Source organism: Eschscholzia californica, unplaced genomic scaffold, assembly GCF_041429995.1.
Source record: "Eschscholzia californica isolate CP2 unplaced genomic scaffold, dmEscCali1.0.p SCAF_3, whole genome shotgun sequence".
NCBI classification, from domain to species: domain Eukaryota; kingdom Viridiplantae; phylum Streptophyta; class Magnoliopsida; order Ranunculales; family Papaveraceae; genus Eschscholzia; species Eschscholzia californica.
The window spans coordinates 32933368-32957903 of NW_028238420.1; the positions used below are offsets into that span (position 1 = coordinate 32933368).

The 24536-nt window shown below is 36.4% G+C and overlaps 1 non-coding gene across 1 annotated transcript; it reads left to right on the plus strand.

Moving 5' to 3' along the window:
• The first annotated feature begins 17231 nt into the window (after nucleotides 1-17231).
• On the plus strand, nucleotides 17232-17315 carry TRNAL-CAA (transfer RNA leucine (anticodon CAA)). The gene has a single exon. It is a non-coding gene; the product is annotated as a tRNA-Leu (tRNA).
• Nucleotides 17316-24536: the final 7221 nt, after the last annotated feature.

Consider the following 24536-nt stretch of genomic DNA (forward strand, 5'->3'; position numbering starts at 1 on the left):
AACCCAAAAGTTGGAATCTTTTCACTTTCTCTTTAAATAAGGCTTTGCAGCTTTGCTATTTATATAGCACATAGGGACTAAAATCAAATTTTGATAAGGATCAAACTGAAAAATATATTAATTATAGAGTAGAAGATATTTTATTTCCTTCATTCCTAAATCCCACCACCAACACCTTCCACCACAACTATGAACAATCAACTCACAATCACCTACTAGAAACATTAGTAATGGAAAAACCTAACAATGAGGAAGGTACATTAATGGAGGAGCTTGGTGGTCAAGAAGCTTCATTAATGGAAGAGTTTGATATTGAATAACTCAACTACAACACTCTTCATTGGACTCATATAACAACATTCTAAGTGAAGACATAACTTTAGAGGTAAGAAAAACTAATTTGTGGTGATTATTCTAAAACAGAACTCAGATTTCTAGGTCAACATTCTAAGTGAACATCCAAATTTTCGGTGAAATAATGTTTAGAACGATGAACATTTTCGGTCAATTTGATTTTTAATTTTTCAACATTTCGGTCAATTTGATGTTTAATTTTTCAACATTTTCGGTCAGGGGACCTAATGCTAAAATAAGGGTTTTATTCTAAATAACTAATAAGTTGTGATAAAGTCAAAAGATTTGTAAATAGTAAAAAATAGATCTACAAATAGCCAGACCTGTAAATAGCACTTAGTAGCTCTATAAATAGCACCCGCCAAGTTTTTTCACAAACAAAAGTACTATTTTTTTTTTGAGAAATAAAAGTAGTGTGTTATAGGGGATGTGGTTGTCCATAAAATCATTGGTTATGCAAGGGGATTTGGGTGCCTTTAATATACCTTTTCTTATCCAAACTTATATCTATAGAAGCCCACCATTCCTATAATACCACCTAGATGTGGTGTCATCTTATGGTAGCTCCATATGAGAGGTGTCATCTTATGGTAGCTTCATATGAGAAGTGTCATTGCATGGGAGCTCCATATGAGAAGTGTCACCTTGTTGATGACAACACACCATGCAAGTGACAACACATGGGTTAGGTGTCCGCTTCCTACTACTTCTGCCACCCTATAAATAGATGTACATGGTGTAGCGTTTGTATGAATTCGTAAGAGATGGAAAGGGTATGGAAAGAATTCTTCTAATAAAGTTTGGTTTAAGTTATCATTTTATTTTAGTGTAGCTCATTACATCTATCTCTTTCCCTTCCTTTAATTCTATTAAATTGCATGCAAATATCGATACACATTGAAGCAAATAGACCGACAATTTACAACATAGTGTTCTTTTTCTTTTTTCTTTTGTAAACAAAAACCCTATTCCTTATTTTTAAAAGCTATCCCTCTAATAGTGTCACCTGAGCACGATGTCGCATCTGTAGTTTTTTTTTGATGAAATCCCGTGTGTAGTTTCTGTAGGGACATCATAACCGAATAGCATATGTTAAGGTATATCACCAGGCCCAAGAACACACAAGCCCACTGACGTCATGAGGATGACTGGCCGACTAAGAAGAGCAAGCCCAAGCCGGCTATAATTAGGGTTTCCTAATTATTAATAGTTTCATAACCATTAATTGTTATTTTATGTAATAACTTGTATAAGGAAGTTTCCATGTTTCCTAGATTTACTTCTATATGTAACTTACATGTAAACCTATAAATACTCATGTAAACTATTTGAATAAACACACAGAGAAAACCTTCTCACATCTCTCTCTCTTACACGTTTTCTTCTTCTCTCTCTGTGTTCAAGTTAATTATTATCACTATTATTATCAAGGTAATTTACCTCTTCACATGGTATAAGAGCCTATTCATTTTTTTTAAATCAATATCTTTTATCATGACTACTACTGAAACCGATTCTGGAGACTATACTCCCCATTCTCCACCTAATCTGGTGTTTGATGTTCATCACTCTGATTCACCAACTACTATTCTCATCACTCCATTATTATCCGGAGATAATTATGCCTCTTGGTCAAGAGCCATGAAGATGGCTCTTCGAGCCAAAGATAAATTCGGGTTTGTAGATGGTTCTATTCCCAAACCCACTTCTCCAACTCAATTACACTCATGGGGAAGGTGTAATGATCTTGTTAGTAGTTGGATTATCAACTCTACTGCTCAGGATATTCGTTCTTCCGTTTTATATGATGAAAGTGCCGCCGATATTTGGCGTAATCTTTATGAAAGGTTCTTCCAAACCAATGCTCCCAAACTCTAAAAACGGGCAATTTCTTCCTTCAAACAAGAAGGACATGATGTCTCTTCCTATTTTACTAAACTCAAAACTCTTTAAGATGAGTTACAATCTCTCATGGTGGTCGATCCATGTATTTGTGGTCAAGGAAAATCATTACTTGATCGTACCAATCAAGAACGCGCCATAGAATTCCTTCTAGGACTCCATGATAGGTTTTCGGCTATTCGGAGTCAAGTTTTGTTAATGGATTCTTTTCCTTCGATCTTGAAAATCCATTCCCTTGTTAAGCAAGAAGAGATCCAACAAAACATCATGGCCGCCACTTCAACTCCACCGGAAGCCGCCGCTCTTGCCACCTACAATGACCAACGTCTACCTCGCATGGACAAATCAACCGGTCGACGTCCTAAACGACCACGTCCGTTTTGCGATTATTGTCAACAACACGGTCATATACGGGCCACTTGCTTCCAACTCCATGGATACCCGAACCGACAAGGCCAACCACCTCGCCTACGGCAATACCGACCAGTCGGTTCTGTGGCAGCCACCGTGGCTGCCCCTAACGATACCGAGCTGAACACGGGTGTGCACCTAGCCGCCAGTCTCACCAATGAACAGTACCGTGGGTTGCTGTCCATGCTCAATCAGCACCAGAATTCTGTAGGCACCCACCAATCAGCACCTAGTCAAACCGAACCCAGAATTAATCTCACTGGTTCAGCCACTAATCTCTCAGGTATTTCTTTTTTATCCCCCCTTGGGTTATCGATTCCGGCGCCGCCAAACACATTTGTTGTCACTTATCTCGCTTCTCCTATTATACTAATGCCCCATCTAATTACTTCGTTCGTCTTCCGGATGGTTCACGCATTAAAGTTAATCATATTGGAACGACTGTTTTCAATAAACAATTTTTACTTCATAATGTTTTACACATTCCAGAATTTAAAATCAATTTAATTTCTGTTTCTCAAATCACTACTTCTCTTCGATGTTTAGTAACATTCGATTCCGCTTCTTGTGTCTTTCAGGACAAATTGACGAAGGCGACGATTGGACTTGGTGATCTCCATGATGATCTTTATTTTCTTCGCACGGACCTTAGGATTTGTTCGTTTTCAGTTTCTAATACTAGTATCAATAAAGATGTTTCCGACATATGGCATTGGCGCCTCAGACATCCCTCTTTTACTTCTTTTAAGTATTTAGTTTCCAAAACTCCATGTATGAAGTTAATTTCTATTAATAAAATTTCGTGCGAAATTTGTCCTTTGTCCAAATTTACACGTTTACCTTTTCCTTTAAGACATACCTCGTCTTCTCGTTCTTTTGAACTCATACATGCCGATTTATGGGGACCATTCTCTGTCCCCTCCCATTCCGGCTGTCGTTATTTTCTCACTTTGGTAGACGATTTTACTCGTTGTACTTGGATATTTTTAATGTCCAACAAATCCGACACCTTTAGACTAATCAAGAACTTTTCCAATTATATATCTACTCAATTCAATTCGTCCATCTCTCACTTTAAATCTAGACAAGGAACGATCCCAGTTCCCAAAATTCAAACCATTCGCTCTAACAATGGTACTGAATTTATAAACAATGACATCCAATCATGGTTCCGCAAAAAGGGAATTCTCCATCCGACTAGTTGTCCTCATACTCCGCAACAGAATGGAATCGTCAAAAGAAAATATTGACACATTCTAGAGGTCGCACGTTCTCTTCGCCTTCAGGCTCATCTTCCACTTTCCTTTTGGGGTGAGTGTGTTCTAATGACAGTTTACCTCATTAATAAATTGCCTACACCCACTTTAAAAGGCCTTTCTCCTCATGAAAAGTTATTGGGATCTCCTCCCAAATTTGATCATCTTCGGGTTTTCGAATGTCTATGTTTTACTAGACGACCATTGGTCAAAACCAAATTAGATTCCCGTGCTTCTCCGGGTATTTTCGTTGGTTACCCCAACAGTCAAAAAGGTTATCGCGTGTTTTATCTCAATTCTCGAAAAATCATCACTTCCCGTGATGTTATCTTCCATGAAAACAAATTTCCCATGCTCACTACCAATCGGGTCCCTCCTTTGGTTCACACGCATCTGATGATCTCCATTACGGATGATGGCTCATTCATCTTTCCCCTTCTTCTCCTTCAGACTCAACCGGTCTGCTTATAGGCACACCAACTAGGATCACTGATTCAGCTTATGCCCTTTCCGGCACTCCCGATCCGCTCTCTCCTTCTCGCCCTACGAGCACTCCCGGGCCTCATCAATCTCGGCCCACAAGCCCACCGAGTTCCTCTTTCGATAACCGATCGGTCCCTCTAGAGGCACCCTCGTCCCTACCTCTAGAGGCACCCTCATCTCCACCTCCTTCTCTTCGGCCTTCACGCCTCTATCGTCCACCGGTGCACCTAGACGATTATGTTTGTCACTCCTATCCTTATTCTACTGTTGACTATCCACTCACTAACTATCTTCACTTTAATCAGTTTTCAGCCTCTCACCAGGTTTTCCTTAACTTTGTAATCTCTACAGTTGAGCCTACTTCATTCCCTCAGGCGGTCAAATCCCCTCACTGGCGTGAGACAATGGAAAAAGAGATTGCAGCCTTAGAGGCTAATCAAACATGGACCATTACAGACCTCCCTTCTGGAAAAAGGGCAATTGGTTGTAAATGGGTTTACAAAATCAAATTCAGAGCTGATGGCTCTATTGAACGTTATAAGGCTCGTCTTGTCACAAAGAGATACACTCAAATCGAGGGCCTTGATTTCCATGACACCTTTGCTCCTGTCGCCTAATTTGTTACAGTTCGCGTCCTGCTATCCATTGCAGCTGTTAAAAATGGTCCCTACATCAATTAGATGTCAACAAGGCCTTTCTCCAAGGCGACCTCGACGAAGAGGTCTTCATGAAACTACCTCCCGGTTTTTCAAAACAGGGGGAGTCTAAAGTTTGTAGTTTACAAAAGTCTCTATATGGCCTAAAACAGGCCTCCCGTCAATGGTTCTCTAAATTCTCTTCAGTCCTTATCAAAAAGGGCTTCACACAGTACCTTTCTGACTACTCGTTATTTTCCCTCTACACAGATTATGTCCGTCTCAACGTATTAGTTTATGTAGATGACATCGTTATTATTGGAAATGACGAAATCTCCATTTCTAAACTAAAATATTTTCTTCACACCACTTTTTCTCTCAAAGATTTAGGTCCTCTTAAATACTTTCTAGGAATCAAGGTCTCTCGCTCCTCTAAAGGCATCTTCTTGTGTCAGCGCAAATATGCCCTTGACATTATTACAGATTCAGGTCTTTCTGTCTGCCGTCCCTCTCCATTTGCAATGGAACAGAAACTTCGTCTAAGTCCTTCTAATGGTGACCCTCTTCCGGATCCCACCATCTACAGACGACTGATTGGTCGCCTCCTCTATCTCACTGTCACCCGACCTGACATCAGTTATGCAGTGAAAAATCTTAGTAAATTTCTTAAAAAATCTAGCACCACTCATCTCGATGCTGCTCATCGTGTTCTGCGATATCTCAAAGGGTCTATTGGTCATGGCCTACTCCTATCTTCCACTAGTTCTTTACACATATTTGGATATTGTGACTCGGACTGGGCTGGCTGTCCATCCACCCGTCGTTCTACAACGGGTATTTCACTATGTTGGGTTCTAGCCCACTCTCTTGGAAATCTAAAAAGCAACCTACCAATGGTTGAAGTATCTACTTCGCGATCTTGGTATCGACCATTCTTCTCCTATGTCGGTTTACTGTGATAATAAAGCAGCACTCCACATAGCTGATAACCCAGTTTTCCATGAACGTACAAAGCATATTGAGATTGATTGTCACTTCGTTCGGGAAAAGATTAAAGCCAACTTTATTGCTCCCCGTTTTACACCTACTTCTGAGCAACTCGCGGATATTTTCACGAAGCCACTTGGAGCAGATGCGTTCAAACATATTATTGGCAAATTGGGCATCACGTCCCTTTCTGGTCCAACTTGAGGGGGCGTGTTAAGGTATATCACCAGGCCCAAGAACACACAAGCCCACCGACGTCATGAGGATGACCGGCCGACTAAGAAGAGCAAGCCCAAGTCGGCTATAATTAGGGTTTCCTAATTATTAATAGTTTCCTAACTAGTTGTTATTTTATGTAATAACTTGTATAAGGAAGTTTCCATGTTTCCTAGATTTACTTCTATATGTAACTTACATGTAAACCTATAAATACTCATGTAAACTATATGAATAAACACACAGAGAAAACTTTCTCACATCTCTCTCTCTCTCTCTCTCTCTTACACGTTTTCTCCTTCTCTCTCTGTGTTCAAGTTAATTATTATCACTATTATTATTATCAAGGTAATTTACCTCTTCACAGCATACAACAGTAAATTCACATAGAGGCGTATAAAATGGATTTAAGCATCTAAAATAACTCGCAACCATTGTGAGAGAAAAAATAACACAACCAACATAATTATTTTATAGGGTGAATAACATGTGATCGAACCTACCAGCTAGCCGAACTCGGATCAGTCAAAAGAATGGTTTGTCAAACATAACAATGCTCAAGTTGATTCGGCTAAAAAAATCTATCAAATGATCTTGATTTTGTTTGGTTTCGATTCGATTTTTGAAAAACTCCCATGCCGAACAGGTAAAATTTGTTTTGACTCAACTAGTGGCCAACGACACTTTTGACTCTTCTAAGAGTCTACTAGTTCGTTTTGATCTCGAAATCTTAATTTTTGGGCGCGACTTTGGGACTTAAATTAAAGTCCCCAGAACGTATAAATTTAGTCAATTAAGATTGACTTAGGGGTATATCTTTTTAGTCCAACAATTCACATGATTGTTGTTTGCCCTTAACTTTATCTCTTCTGTGTCATTCTCTCTCTCTTATGACCCAAGAGATAGAGGCCGGCCCACCTAAATTGGGTGAAACAACATTTCTCAACATGAATATATTTTGAACATCTAAATTACAATAATATCAAAAAAGTAATTTTGGGAAAAAAAAAAGGTTGAAGGGCCAAAAGATTATTTCTATTTTATCAGGAACTGAACTTAGAACTTCCAGATTAAGTGTCCAAGTACTCAACCAAGAAGTGGTAGACTCTTCTCAATTGTTATTTTAATTTGTTTGTATTGCATGGTGCTTTATTTGTATTTCATGGTGCTTTATTTTGCCGAAAAGACTTAGACATTTTTTTGTCACTCTGATAACATAAATCTACAAGTTTTACTTTTTGAATACAATTTTTTTAAGAGTGGAAGTTCCATGCGTACCATATACTCCTAACTTTATGAAAAAGACATATAGTTAAACATATATTTTTCTTTAGAAGAATTTTACAGCATCACTAAATGTTGTTATATTCACGAAAAATATTTGAAACTAAAAATGTGTACTAAAATCTTGTAGCAATACTGACCGGACATAGGACCAAAGGTTCACAACCAAACTTCTAACTTGCATGTAAAATACATATATAGAAAGAGAAGGAGGTGAGGAAAGTGAGAAAGAGACTGGGGGTTGTTACATGGAAAATGAAAGAAACATGTGGGTGCATTGTAGGGGTGGGAATCAGGCGGGTTCAGACTCAAGGGTAAGCTACCCGATCGGAATATAGGGCACTTCGGGCCGGGTAAACATGAGTATCTTCGAGCCCGCGGCCCGATTTTGCCCGAGGGCTTCTTAAATAAAAAATAATTGAACAAAGATAAACTTAATTAAAATAAGTTAAATTGATTTCCATCCATAATATTAATAATATAATCTCTAGACGGCAGATTTTCGATCATTTTTAGACGGCTCCTTCAAACTTGCCACTTCCACTTCTACTGCTGGAGATCCAACCGGAGCAGATACACCTTGTTGATCAGTTGGAATCTAAGTAATATCAACCTAAGTTTAAACAACAGCCACAAAAGAACATCAATCTAATGCAGCCAAGTTCATGTTCAAGAGTCGAAATATCATCGGTCAAAATTTATTGTTTAAGAGTCCAAAATATCATCATCGGCCACACGTTTATGTTTGTATAGATCGTTCGAAGTTCATGTATCATGTCCATAGAGTCACACAAATTACATCATATGTGATTCCATCTCTGAAAAAGACTTGATCTGTTTGATCAAAATCTGTTTCAGAGATGTTTCACATTTCTGATTTAATCACCATTGATCATATAATAATATCATCATACACCATAATACCATATACACTATCAACAGAAAAAAATACATCAATCCTGATTCATCTCTGAAACAGATGATGATCTATTTGATCAAAATATGTTTCAGAGATGAATCTACAAGACTACAACTTTCTTTTATTATATGCACTATGATCATCATCATACATCCTTTAACATTGTCCACATAAAAAAGAAAACAAAATGACTTCAAGTATGTTCTAAATTTCTTGAACTATTTCTTGAAATAACTGAACATCTCTCAAAGACTTGAACCATCTTATATCTCATAACACAAAAAAAATGAAATATTAACATTACACATCTCTGAAACAAATCATCAAATAGATATGTCTCAAAGATGTTCATTATCTTTGATAAAAAAAAAACAATTCTAATTTTAATACATACTAGATATGAGACGTGCCTCTGGCACAAATGTTTTTGCTGAACGAAACAAAGACAAAAAAAATGAAACTAATATACAAAAGTTCGTAGTTATAATTTTGATTCAAAAAATCTGAATTAGACTAATGTGGTCGAAACCAAATAAAAAAAAGAGATACGAATTGTATAAAAGTTTCATTGATCATTTATGGGTTAGAACTGTAACAGAATAATAGACTATGAATATAACGGCTAATGCATGTGGAGTGTAAGTTAAGAAAAAAAAAGATATTTGTTCTAGAGGTGCACAAATGCACATCCATAACAGTAGGTAGTATGTTTACCAATACAAGAAACTTTATTATAAGGTAAACAATAAGTTTATATCTTTAGGTATCACCACTATATCCAAGTAGCTTCTTCTTCTTTCATTAAAAAAATGGCTTCTCCTTCCCAATACCAACAAATTTGAAACTAAACCTGCAGATCAAAACATAAGAAGAAAAATAAATCTTCTTTCAGAGGTTCCTTCCTAAATGTAACACTAACATGGACAAAAAGGATGGTAAACTCATCCTTGCAATATTTTTTATCCTAACAAGATCATTATGGAAAACAAAAATAAATGATGATGCATTATATAATGATTGACACAAAGGTATTTTATTAGTTTCGTTTATTGACAAATCGATTCTTTTAAAGTTTCTCTTGTTCTCCTCTTAGTTTTTGGCTTATGGGTTTTAACGCAATCATATATTGCAGATTACGCATACAATAACCTCACCCGAGAATGAGATTGCCTTCGCTGGAGACACCATGTCTGACTTCATAACCGACCCGAATAATGTTGATGTATTAAAAGCAAGGATTCTTGTAATGGAGGTACTTCATTAGCATATCTTTTTCTTTTCCAATCTAAAAACCTAACAACCTGTTGGAATCGGAGCCGATTTTGGATCGGTTAAAGTCATCAAACTCAGAAACGAAGCATGCCATTGCGTTCGTCTCGTCGAGCTCTTAAGTTTAGACTCAAGAATCACTCAAATCCGATTCCGGATGAATGAGATATTCAAGTCTGAAGTTTGGACGGAAAATGGTTAAGTTAGGGACCAAAAGGCAACACGGAAAAGTTTGTCTGGGGGCTATTCTCGCAAAGGGAACACATCCAGATCTGACGGTTGGCGTTCCCTCCGCGCAAATGCGCAAGATCCAACGGATCTGGTTAAGTCCGTGTTGGGCACGGAGTGGGACATCTCCCGAACCTCAATCCAACGGTTATTTTCCTTCAGATGTCGGGCCTAGTTTCGGGATATCTCTTGTGATCTAACAGAGGGCGTTTTCTCCGCGCTTTTGAGCGAGATCTAACGGCCCAAATCCCAGCCGACACGTCTGTTGCTAAAGAAGTGACCCGTCACTTTACTTTCCAACAGATGCGTCCCTAAATCCCAACAGAAGTGTCCCTTATGAATGCATCTATTCGAAACCTATTTATAGGACCCAAATCAACTCCAAATTTCAATCCGTTTTTTCCAGAGTGTCAAGCATTGTTAGAAGATCATATTAGAGTATCTAAGAGAAAGATTTAGAAGAGTTTTCAAGGAGTTTCATAAGCAAGAAGTTTGGTCCATTTGCATTAAGTCAGAGGTTAGTATACTTTCAAGTTCGACTGCTTTCTGATTCGAAGTACCATTGAATCGAAAGGTTAATCGTTGTATCCTGGGAGATAAACGCCGGTAACTGTTTGGTACTATACAGGGCGTCAATTGTCTTAAGGAAAGAGGAATACCTCGCCTCGATTAAAAAATTATTCTTCTTCTTATCCTCCGATTTTTCTTTTTCTTTTAGTCTATCTGATTTCTTAATCAAAGACACTCTGATTTTCCAAATCAGAAGTGTGTTGATTTTTTAAAGTAATAAATCAGTAAACACAGAAGGATGCAATTCCTCTTTCCGATCGATAGTGAGATTCGACTACGAATCATCTGTTCTGGATAACAGACATTATCGGTTAGAAATACGAAAGATATTGAGTTGTTCTATTCCTTAGTTTTTCTCCATTAATTTGGAAAGAAAGTGTTTTTGATTGATTTACAAATAAAATCAAAGTAGTAACCAGTTTCACCAGTAATTCGGTTATAGACTCGCTGAGTCAACTCGTTGAATCGGTACACCGAAACCAACACAACCTTCATGTCTCTATAACCACGATGAACTGAGAAGGTAGGGGAAACCTCAACAAATCACTGTCATCGATGTACCGTGAACCTCAGATTGTCTGTTTATCATTTTGTGTCAGTGACTAAGGTAATGGATGATTTCCAGGTTATCACTTTTTCCATGGAGAAATTGGATCTTTTTGTTTGCTGTTGGCCTGACGTAACTAAAGTTCTTGTTAACAATATACAAATTTCAAATAAAAAGCGTGAATAGCAACCCCAAGAAAGTAAATCCTACCACCACTTCGAAAAAAGCCATTTGAGAGTTGTTGAATTCTTCAAATCAAACTGTTGAGCTATTGTTTCAACAAAAAAAAACTGTTGAGCTATTTCCTTTGTCCATCTTGTGTTGCAACTTCTTGACTGAAACCACCTGACCATGCAACTTTGAACTGTTCATTTTAGCAAGAAATTTCGTCCTATATCGATCTTCAGAAGTTATAAATGTAAGAGCTTAGTTAGATACATCTACCTCATGCTCAACCTACACAAACACAAATTACCCCATTGCACTTCTCTGAATTTTTAGAAGATAAAATTGTGGGGGTTTATGATGTTTGGAAAAAATTTAGTCTGTCTATCTAAATTTTTGTTTTCAAATGATATAAGCATAATCGAGCTGACATCGAGATAGTGGGAAACCAGATGGTAAGTGGAAATAACGTGTATGCAGTTGAATATTTTACAAGGCTTGGAAGCAACATCAAGTTGTAGAGTAATTTTTATCAGAGGTATATGGAAACAACCAAAAGAATTGACAACAATAGAACCTAAAGTTGGTCTGTCAGTATTCAGTAACGATACTACAAACATTTGGAGATCATAATTGAAGGAGTTGTCTTGCTAATAGCTTTTTGCATTTGTGTAGTTCCTTTGATAAGGATTATGTGCCCGAATTGGTGTCTTCCTAGCAGGATCCACGATTGTAGCTAAATTCATTCTTTGTATCTGATGTCATAAATTGGAGAATGATTGTTTACATAAGATGATTAAAAAATACACCTTAAGGTGGAAAACATCAAGAGAGCATTAATTCTGTTATTCTCACATACTTGCGATGAGTGGGTTATTTTATTCTATATGGTAATTAGAAAATAGTAAAGTGTAAAATATCAAGGGAAGTCGATTTTTTATAGAAGTAAATGATTTGTGAGTGAGTGTAGTAAACCATTGAAGTTGAGGAAACTTTTGATTTAAGGTTTATTGAGAAGAAGTCTTCATAGGATGCTAATTACATTGCGTATTGATGTAGTTTGTGCGAATTTATATGATTTAGTAATCGGTTAGGCCTGTCAGTAGAATACAAGAATCTTGTAAACTCTGTAATTCCAACATTATGGATGATAAGACACTGCCCATGTTACTAACCACAAAGTAACGTACCATAGTTCATACAAAGTCAGGTTATGTAGGTAAACTGTGAACAACGCTGCAAGGGTCTAATCAGATAGTTGTAAATAAATAAGGAACACCAATGAATTGAAACGCACCTATTTCGAATTAGGACTTGTCTAACACATTTTCCAGACACATGTAAACAAAGGAAAGAAAGTAAGGCTAAAAGACACATCGTAACAGGGAAGAAAGTTTAAATGAGATGCACCTATCTTGAATTCGTTCATTTTTCAATAGAATGGACAGTTAATTGTAATAGTTGAATTCTGAAAATAAACCAATAATGTTTCTGACACTGAAAAATACTGCTATGCATGGACTAATAACTCCACATATTGTAAGAAACCCGGCTCTTTAGAAATTGTTAGCAGCAGTGAAGACAATGTTCACATTGATTTTCAAATATTACTTAAAAAAGACCGTATCAAATTCAAATTTTAGGCTTACATGGATGAGATAATATTGTAGAAAATTGCCCATGCAAGAAACATATCCAAATCTATCATGTTTTTGATGATCCTGTAAGGGGTTGGTTAGATCTGATCTTTCCTTTAGAATTTTGGTTTATAATTCATATGTGTTATTTATAAGACAACGATTACATTGATTGAACTATGTCAGCGAGGTACAAAAAAAGATTTTAAGGATTGAGGAAACGGGAAAAAGAAGTTTTTAATGAAAACCTATTTTATCCTTAATGTCCCGGTTATAATGGAATTCATACATCTAAGAGAACCATAAATATCTATAATTATATGAATACCGAAGTGCGTTCGAAAAAGGAAGGGAAAACGAGAAACTGAGGAAAATGAATCTAATTACTATTCATGTGAATTTGAATACTGGCAAGCTAAAAAGAATGGACGTTGTAGTTTATTTCTATGCTAGTCTATATCAAGATGTACTTGAACCCCTCCAAGATGGTCGACCGTGGTAGTAATTTTTAACCCTTTTCCAACTATTGTTTTGAAGGAGATATATTCTAAGTCTGAAGGTATGACCTTCCTGATAGAAAGATATCCTAAAGGTCTGAAGGTATAACCTTCCGAAGGAGTGTCCTTCGACCAAGATGCAATGCGTACGATTTGGCTTATAGGATAATGATGACCTTATTCGGAAGATCAATCAATCTGGTTCAATTAGGAGTCGTAATGCTTAGCTAGAAGCCGCTTATGATTGTCGGATCACTTCGGTTATCCGCGGCTAACATAGACTGGATCCTACAACGGGTTACACATAAGAATGATAACTTGAACAGTGAGAATAGACTGATGGGAACTAGTATATGGATGAATATGATCCAGTGTGATGATACTTACAAGATAGAAAAGAATCGGGCTCGAAAGAGAAGGCCGAAAAGACAAAAGCACAGTAAGGGATTCCCTTGGCCGGCCATATAAGAGAAGTGGGCCGGCCAAAACAAGCCCATAAGGAGCTGTTGTGGCCGACCACACTAAAGGGGAAACCCTAATTAGGGTTTATCTTAATTAGGGAATCCTAGAAGAATTAAACTCTTTTTGTGTTTATCTTTTCTAAGAGACTTTTTAGGATTCCTTATTTGAGTAGAACTCTACTAAGGTAATGCTTATATAAGGACCAATTTAGAGTTCAGAAAAGGTGTGGAAATTTCTTAGAAGGAAATCCCTCTCTTCACACAATTATTGGAGAGAGGAAATTTTAGAGAAAAAGTTCTCAATCTATCTATCAAGTCTAGAAGAAGGAGTTCTTCATCTCAACCTTCAAGAAGGTCCTAGCTGACTGAAAGAAGGGAGTTCAAGTTATACATTCGGTGTCTCAAGTAGAGGAGCTACACTTGAAACTCTATATCTTCTGAATACTAGTCGAGATTTAGTTAGTGGGAAAGCGAATCCAGATACTCTTCTTTCTTCTAGTTCATTGATTAGTTCATGTATGTGATCCTAGAAAACTTAGTTTTAATCATATGATGATTGAGATTCCGCTTACAACACTAGTAACATGATAAGGATATGTGTTAAATACATGTAATTCCCAACACGTTTGATATTGTTATATCGTTGTTCATGATATGTATACAGATAGAAAAAAATGACCCTATATTGAAATGTCATCGGTGTAACTTTTTCATAGCTAAAAGAGGAAGATAAATTTCATAGCCAAAACAGGAAGATAATTAAACATTTAAGCATAAGAGATAAACCTAATTTGGTGTGCCGAGTCCAATTAATATGCCATGTACATTAAAATTAGGCAACTTGATCAAATATATGCAAGCTAAATTGGACAACCATGAAGATCAAAATACCCAAAATGAGATAAACCTAAATCAAATTCGTAATAAAAAATTCCCAAAACCCAAAAGCCCTGACAGTAAAACCAAAACCAGAAAAGCACAAAACCTGTAATAAAACATAAAACCCCAACAATAGACAATTTCTAAATGAAACCTTAACCATGGTTGATAATTCGAAGAGCAAAACACACCTGTAATCTCCATTGCAAGTGGGAAGACACACGCAAGAAGGGAAATAGTTGACGAAGAAAATCAAAGTTTGATAATTAAGAGGAAGTTGAAAAGCTATAATGGGGGAAGACGGAGAGTTCATTGCCGAGAAAGATTTACAGAGAAAGTGTCTAACGGAAATCTTCATGGAAGATTTGGTAAAGAGGTGATTGTGGGGGGAGATGATATGGGAAAGAACTGAACTTGAAAGAGGAAATAATCAGGGCATGAACTTGTTTCAAATTCTTAAGCAGAGAAGTTGTTTCAAATTCTTTAACAGAGGAAAGTGAGAAGAGATGTGTCCATGAAAAGAGATGCGTCTTTCCCGTGAGAAGAGATGTGGCTATAAGCGCCCTGGTGATACGAGTGACTCAATCTAACCGTGATGATAGCGCTGATGTGGGACAGACGGCTGGACTTATCCATGGGTTTGTCCAGTCAGCACCCATCCACCTATTTTATTATATAGATTTGAATCATCTTTTAACAAAAAAAAATTAATTTCATTACAATGTTAATCATTTAAAAAAATATTTTCATTTTAATACAAAAAATTCTTAATTTCTAAAAATAGATATGTTGTTAATAATTATTTATGAAAAACATCCTAATTTCCTTTCATCTCTGAAATAGATCTACGGATCAAAAGTAGATTTGTTTCAAAGATGTTTATTCATCTTTTATAACAATAAAAAAACTTTTCTAATATAATTACTTGTCTGAAAAATAAATAAATCATCATGATTCATGAATCATAAAATCAAATATTCTTCAAATAACAGTAATAATCACCTAAAGTGATATTATAAAGCATCAAAACACCTCATATCATCGGTGTATCAGCCGAATATACATCTTTAGGATCATTTTGAAAAAATAGAAATAACAAAGTCTTAGTCTATTAGAGATTTAGAGTTAATCACCTAAAGTGATATTCTAAAGCATCAAAACACCTCATATCATCGGTGTATCAGCCAAATATCATCTTTGGGATCATTTTGAATCATTTAGAAAAAACAGAAATAACATATTAAAGAGTCTATAATCTATATTAGAGAGTGTTGTTAGATATTACTTACCATTGTTGCATTCAAGGAGCAAGAGTAGTGGAGGACAGTGATGGGTTTCTGCTGGGGTGGATGACGACGGTCGGTGGAGGACAGTGGGAGTTGGATGGAGGCGGTGAGGCTTGTCTGCTAGGGTTTGTAAAGAATGGAATAAGGGTTTTAAACCCTATTTATAGAGAAGATATTTATGATCCAACGGCTGGTGATGCTCAGCCGTTGGATCATATTATCTCACGTGCGGTCGGGCGGTTCGGTGGATCATCGGGCGGGCGGGCGGGCTGCGGTTCAATATCGAACGGTCGTAATGGAGCGGGCCTCGAGTAAGAGACCTTACCGGTATCCCGCCCACGCCCGATCGGTGTTTCGGGTCGGGTACGCCCGAGCCGGGTCTATCTCGGGCGTCTGGTCCTCTCGTACCGGTCGGTTAAGGTCGGGTTTCAGATTTTTAGACCCTTTTGCCGACCCTAATCTGGTATAATATTGAATAAATGTTAATGAAACATGTCATGCAAAAAAAAGCTTTGGTAGGTGAATGGGAATTATTAGTGATATACAAATTGGAAGTGGTACTATATGGGGAAGCATTTCAAAGCATATTATTTGATACCATAACTATCACTTCCTTTTAAGGGTTTTTTGGTTGTGGTGGTTAGCTAAACACCCATCCACTACTCTCTAAACCCTATATCCCAAACCCAAACAATTCCACACAATCATGGATATGTTTGAACTTTTTAAAGCATTTTCTTGAATAATCATCTCCCATTTACACACTTATGGGAGTAGCATCTATACAGCATGAGAGAATCACATGAATTCTAGACTGTGCTTATGTTCACTCGATCCGATTTTTTCCCTTTTTTTCTTTTTATTACAGAGAGATGTGTTCAATATTTTCAAAGAAAATGACACAATGCCCGGCCACTATCCCGACCCAATCCCGGCCGGGGTATGTGGCCGGCTGTGATTTAGAAAGAGAAAGTCCTGGCCGAGTTATGTGGCCGGCTGAGATTTAGAGAGAGAAAATGACATAAATTCTCTCTCTAAATCTCAGCCGGCCACATACCCCGGCCAGGATTGGGCCGGGATAATGGTCGGGCATTGCATCACGGCTGTATTTTCAATAGCCACAATATAGCAAAAAGCCAAATATGCGTGCTTTCTAAAAACCATTTTATATATTAGGAAAGTTAGATAAATTTTGATAACTTCAACTACTCCTTGTATTATTTCCAACATAGTTATAACCAACAAGTCAGGATGGCCGAGTGGTCTAAGGCGCCAGACTCAAGTTCTGGTCCTCTTACGAGGGCGTGGGTTCAAATCCCACTTCTGACAATCTTTATTTCATCTTTCTATACTTTACTTCACCTTTTTCTAGCAGAGAAATTCAAAAGCACTTCATATTATTCTTTTGCTTTTTTTTTTTTGTTGAGAGATATTATTCTTTTGCTTTAGTGAAGTCTTTTTTACAATGCTCATTAGACTTTATTTTATTATGAATGAGTAAGAAATGAATTTACTCCAAAATAGCATCAAATCTCCTTCCAGCCTTCCTTTATAATATGCTAATTTGTTTCAACCTGGGTTCGTTTCGTAGGATTTTGCAATTAGATGGTCGTCCCAGAATTTTTTTTATCTCATTTGGGCTAAGGTAGTGGCAACTGGGGACGCCTAAGTGAAGGCAATGCTCTTTGGGCATAGAGGGAGTTCATCCGTAGTTTGATTCCATAAGTTATAGTATTTTGGTATTTTATTTCCAGCTTAATTCTACATTTTTGCGTACCGAAATTTTAAAGACACTTCGCATTATATTTGTCTGATTTATCTCTCATCTTTAGTGATTTATTAATGTCTTTTAGACATTGCTCATTAGAGTTGTATCTTACTAGAAATGCTCTTATATTTGATAGATAAAAATAAATTTATTTGTTATATTGTCTACTTTTTCTAATTGTTTTTAATAATCAAAACGCATTACAAATAGTCACATTGATTTGAAGTTGAGTTGCCACGCTCTGTAAGGATATCTATTGCTTTCGGAGCATATTCAGGCTACAACTGTCACCCTTTGATTTTTGTTAGTGGTATATTTGTTAAAACCGAATACAATAGATGCAATCTCACGACTGTTACAGAAAATGACAATGATGGTAAGTAGTACCCCAAGTTTTTGCATTGTATATAATATTTTGTTTGGGTGTTGACCACTGCCTACACCATAAAGTTACTCCTAAAACATGTAATAATGTACTAAACATTGGGCAATATAGCCAATGTTGCTTTCTAAAATTGCTCAATATAATCATCTTACACTTTCTCTTAATGACGCATTACTGTGTTTAAAATTGCTCAATATAATCATATAATAATGTCCATGCAGTTGTTGATGTAGAGACCAAAATTGGTTGTGGTTTTTGTCTGAAAATAATTTCGTAATAATAATGTTGGAACAACTTTTGTGTAAATCTCAAATTAATTTGGATATGATATTGTTGGGTGAAGAAATTTTAAAGATATAAAACCCCTCTCTTACTGATTTCTATCTCCAACTCCCTATCAAACTCTGTTTCTCATTCCAAGTCTTACACACTCTCTCATAACTCTTTCTCTAACAAAAGCCTTTGCACACCTCTTAAGGCTCTCTTTACCCTTACCAATCTCTATGTAACTCTTTTTGCCTCTCCAATTTCCTCTCCATGATTCCATCTATAATTCTTTCACTCTCTAAGAGCAACTCCAATCTCAGTCTGTCATAACTCTTTCTTGACACCTATTTTTTTACCTAAAACCTATTTTTTTACCTAAAATTTTCAGTCCCAGCTTAGCTCCAAAAATTCAGCTCCAACCTCAACCTCTCTTGACACCTTAAATTTGAATTTGACAACTCCCAATTTATTTAATAAGTTCGATTAAACAACATTAATTTCATTATCATTTATGAGATCCATTGAAGGAGATAACATTTCCAGAAATAGTTGGATATAAATTCTCGTCTAATGTCACATGGACCGAGGAAAAACCTAGACGTGATAGCACTTTTTTTGCCTATTTTAATATCATTTGGTGCTAGTGCGTCTAGATTTTCGATCGGTTTCGTGTGACATCAGACAACAATTTACGTAGATCGAACTAAAATTTAAACGAAAAAGAAATTTTGGGTTCCTAGTCCAAAAAATCTACCCCTAAACACACATTTAGTCCACCCTAATATTAATATAGGATTTTAAGTCAAAATAATAATCATAATGGATATTTAGTCCAAATTAGTTAAAGTATGTATATATGTCAAAGTTAGTGTGTTTTTCTGCTTATTGTTTCTTGTTTTGTTTCATAAATTACCTGTTATTTATTGTTAAAGTTTCATACTTTATTTAATTTTTTTTATATGTGTCATACATAACACATTATGTATCAACAATGTTTCTTCCAAAACGGAAAAGGACTAAAAACCCATTTTTTGAGAAGATTGGACCTTAAATCCTTTTTGAACTTTATTTTGGACTTAAAACCCATGGACCCAACGAAAAACCTCTTAATCTACAACGATGTTAGTGGAATAGAAAACCGAACTAAAATTTGTGCCCCATTTCTTGTCTAACCCATCTTTTCCTTCAAATATGGTGCAGGAAGGCACTTGACTACCTCCCCCAACTGAATGGATCAAAATAAACGTGGATGGTGCTTTCAAAGATGATCGTGCAGATGTTGAGGTGATGGCGATGGACTCTCATGGCGGCATTTTGGGCACAAAGTCTCAGTTTCACTCCACAGTCGCCTCTCCACAACTAGATGGTTTGTTTTGGATTAGGGTTCGACTTAGGAGAAGAACTCGACATATATAGGTACTTATTGGAGGGGATTCTAGGCTTTTATTAGCTTTCTTTTCAAATAAATTTCCCATGGTTCCATGGAGGCCTCTCCTAGATCTCGAGCAGCTTCGTGGCAAGGGTTGAGGTATCATACGCGGTCTGGAGAAGAAACTCAAATCAAATGACACACAACCTAGCAGCTCAAGCTTTGATCCAACCGAAAATTACAAACAACTGCTCCTCGGTTAAATTTTTTCACAAATTCCCGCCTGGTTACGTAACGTTTCCCTGTTGAGGCACTATTATTAGTAAACTGCATTTGACTAAAAAAAATAACAATTAATTCACATGAGAGTTTCTTGCTTAACCCGACCAAATGTAGTTGTGTGGATTAAACAAGCATAAAATTTCTAACCAAATCCAAAAGAATCCAAATTCTTTAATCGTTCATAAACATCAATTACGACATGTTTAAGAATTGATAGATGCTCATGTACGGTGTTTATTTCTTTAGGCGAGTTGTCGGCCCATTACTGTATATTTGTATTACTATATATTTGATATATAGTCAGTTTTTGTTGTTGTGTATAGTAGAAACTTGGCAAATGTATTAATGGTGTGTTTGGACGACGGAATCATGAATTCACGGATTCATGAGTCTTTAGTGTTAACAGTAAAGGATGAAGACGAAGGATGAAGACGAAGATAGTTCTAGGGTTTTTCGTATTAGAGAACGGCTAGGGTTTGAGAAGAGAAAAACATTTACAACTTTATATAGTCTGACTAACTTGACTTTGGGTCAAGTCTATAATACTCAGTCAAAGGTCAAAGCCCAACACATTCTGGAGGCAGTCACAACTAATGTCTGGAGGCAGCCACAGTCAACCTACAAATATCAAGAAGTTGTTATTAACTAACTTTGTTAGTTAAAGTACTAAATTCTGTTATTAGAACTAAATCTGTTATAATAACAGATTAATCTCTCTATTAGTATAAATATAAAGTTGTAATCTCAAAATTATTTGATTGAAATAAAATTAGGGTTTTGGAGTAAAACTTACATGGTATCAGTTTCAGGCTAGGTCTTCATCAAGTTTTTCTTCCAAAACTCAAGAACAATCATCAACATTTAACATCATTTTCTCGCAAAATCAAACATTCAAGATAGAAAGAAGATTAAAATTAGTTACTACAATACAAATTCAGCAAAATTCAGAAGTAATTATCAAGGAAACTTACTGTTTTTTCGTCAAGATCACCAAGCACTTTCATGGCTTCCGCAAACCAAGGTAATCTCCCTCCAATCTCAGCAGTCACAAGTTTCATTACTGAAAAGTTGGATGACTCCAACTATCTTATGTGGAGAGACCAAGTTGAAACAATGTTAAATACCTATGAGCTCATAGGTTTTGTTAATGGTTCAATTGAAGAACCACCTCAGCTGAAATTCATTCATGGAGTTGAACAAATCAACCCAGATTTTCAGCAATGGAGGAGTAAGGAAAGTTTTGTCAAATCATATCTCAAAAGCACATTATCCAAATCAATTTACTTTGATATCTATGGTCTTCAAACAGCTAAAGAGATATGGCAGTATTTAGATCTCACAAATAATGAGGGTTTAGAATCTAGAAAGGATCAACTTAGAAGAAAACTTCAAAATCTAAAAAAGGGTGATGCTTCTATAGCAGAATACCTAAGAGAAATCAAGCATCTATCTGATTCTTTATTATCTGTTCATGATAAAGTAGATGAGTCTGAATTGGTTCGAATTGCTATTCATGTATCATCAGATTATGATCAATTTGTTATTGCCTTGAGAGCTAATAATGAGATCTTGTCTCTAGCACAACTCAAGTCAAGGCTTATACAACATGAACAGTGGTTATCCACAAAGGATTCATCTCATGAAGTTTACTATGTTAACAGGTCAAACTATAAACAAGGTCAGAAAATCAAACCTTCACCTACCTTTTATAGAAACCAAGCTGTTTCAAAGAAAGATAATCAGAATTCAGGAAATCAAAGTACCCAATATAAGAACCAAAAGGCAGATGACTTTGATTTCTCAACAGTCCCTTGTGGGATCTGTAAGAGATGGGGTCATTCTGCTGGGGTCTGTTATTTCAGATATAGACAAAATAGGCCTCAAGCTGGTTATTACTCAGAAGAAAATCAGCAACAATCAGTTCATGATGATGATGGTATTCATGCAGATTCTAAGTCATATCCCTATGAAGAAGAGTCTTTACTAGAGTGTAACAATGCAATTGTTCATAATTATGCTATAAGTGATGAGGATGATGAATTTCAGGAGTGTCATACTGCAATTATCAGTGATGATTATGAGGATATATTTCATGATTGTGAATACTTTGATGATGATAGAGACATATTTTCTGAAAAGTGTTATACTACTAGCAATATTTCAGACAATACCATAATCAAAGAAAGAGCATGGCTAGCAGACACAGGGGCTAGCAGTCATATGACTCATACTGCTGCCAACATAATGTCACCTCAACTTTACAAAGGGTCTGAAGCAGTAATGGTTGGAAGTGGCAAGTTTTTGCCAATTGAAAGTACAGGTACTTCAAAACTATTAACTTCCAATTGTGTTTTTGATCTAAATAAAGTACTATGTGTACCTAATCTGAAAAGAAACTTACTTTCAATATCAAAATTCACAAAAGACAACTCAGTTTCAGTAGAATTCATGCCTTGGGGGTATAGTATTAAGGATATATGGTCCAAAAAGATCCTAGCAGAAGGACCAGTTAAGAATAACCTTTATCCTATAGAAGTTCAGCAGAATTTAACTCACAGCAGACCTTTAGTTGCTCATATGGCTCAAGTTGCTTCTACTTTTGATGTTTGGCATGCAAGACTTGGTCATACTCATCATGGGGTTATAAAACAGTTGCATAAAGAAGATAAGATACTTATTTCTAATACTAGTGATAAATCATTTTGTAACTCATGTGAATTGGGAAAGAGTAAATGTCTCCCTTTTGAATCATCAAAAACCACTACAAATACCCCTCTACACTTAGTTCATTGTGATATTTGGGGTCCAGCCCCTATTGCTACTCCAAATGGTGCTAGATATTACATATTATTCTTAGATGATTTCAGCAAGTATAGTTGGATTTATCCAATGAAAGTGAGGTCTGACAGTGTAAAGTGTTTTACACACTTCAAATCTACAAATGAGAACCTACTCAAAGTAAAGATTGTATATTTCCAATCTGATGGTGCACCAGAATTACAAAAAGGGGATTTCAGGTCTTTTTTGGACTCCAATGGTATTATTTTCAGGAGCTCCTGCCCTTATACTCCCCAACAGAATGGGAAAGCAGAGAGAAAACATAGACATATCACTGAGCTAGGTAACACTCTCTCTTTTCACTGTTCATTACCAAAAATATTATGGTTTGATGCATTCAATACTGCAGTTTACATAATAAACAGACTACCAACACCAACTCTTCAAGGTTTATCACCTTTTGAAGTCTTATTTCATGTTGTTCCTGATTATTCAAACTTCAAGACCTTTGGGTGTGCTTGCTACCCACACTTGGGTGAACTAAGAAAGGATAAACTCAGTCCTAAAAGTGTCAAATGTGTCTTTTTGGGTTATAGTCATGAGCACAAGGGATATAGGTGCTATGATCCTATTACCAAAAGATTGTATATATCCAGACATGTCACTTTTGATGAAGGTAATTTTCCTTATACCAACATCAATAAGAACAAGTCTAGTTGTGATCAGAGTTCAGAGCCTTTTATTTCAATACCTCTGCCCTCTCTTATCACCACTCAGTCCTTAACACCTGAAATAGGTTCATCTAGGTCTGTTCCTAGCCCACCAGCTATTTCAGATACAAGGGAGTTGTCTTCTTCTGAGATAGGGACACCTAACATATCTGTTAGTTCACCAGCTATCTCACAAGTTCAACCTCAAACTGAGCAAATCATAACTAGAGGAAGAAATGGTATTATCAAACATAAACAATTACCTACAGATTTTGTGGCTCACTACTCATCACCTCACTCTCTTAATGTAGCCTATCTATCCATTCTTCAATTACCTATAGAACCCACTTCTTATAAAGAAGCAGCTAAGCATAAAGAATGGTGTGAGGCCATGAATGATGAATACTTAGCATTACAGCAAAATAAAACATGGTCACTTGTTCCTTATGATCATTCCATGAATGTACTAGGCTGTAAATGGGTCTACAAGCTCAAACAGAAAAGTGATGGATCCATTGAGAGATACAAAGCTAGGTTAGTAGCAAAAGGTTTCCATCAACAAGAAGGTATTGATTTTGCAGAAACCTTTAGTCCTGTTGTCAAGGCAACAACTATAAGGATTATACTAACAATGGCAGTCACAAATTCTTGGCACATCAGGCAATTAGATGTGTCAAATGCCTTTCTTCATGGCATTCTAGAAGAGGCAGTTTATATGGTTCAGCCACCTGGATTTGTTCAAAAAGACAAAGAGTCTTATGTGTGTCACCTTCACAAAGCCCTCTATGGTCTTAAGCAAGCCCCAAGAGCTTGGTTCAATAGATTTGCAACATTCTTATATCAATATGGTTTTCATAAGAGCAGGACTGATCACACTCAATGTTTGTCTTACACAAGGGTAAAGATATGCTGGTTCTTCTACTATATGTAGATGATATCATTCTTACAGGAAGTTCTATTTCTATGATAGACATGCTCATAAGTGATCTCA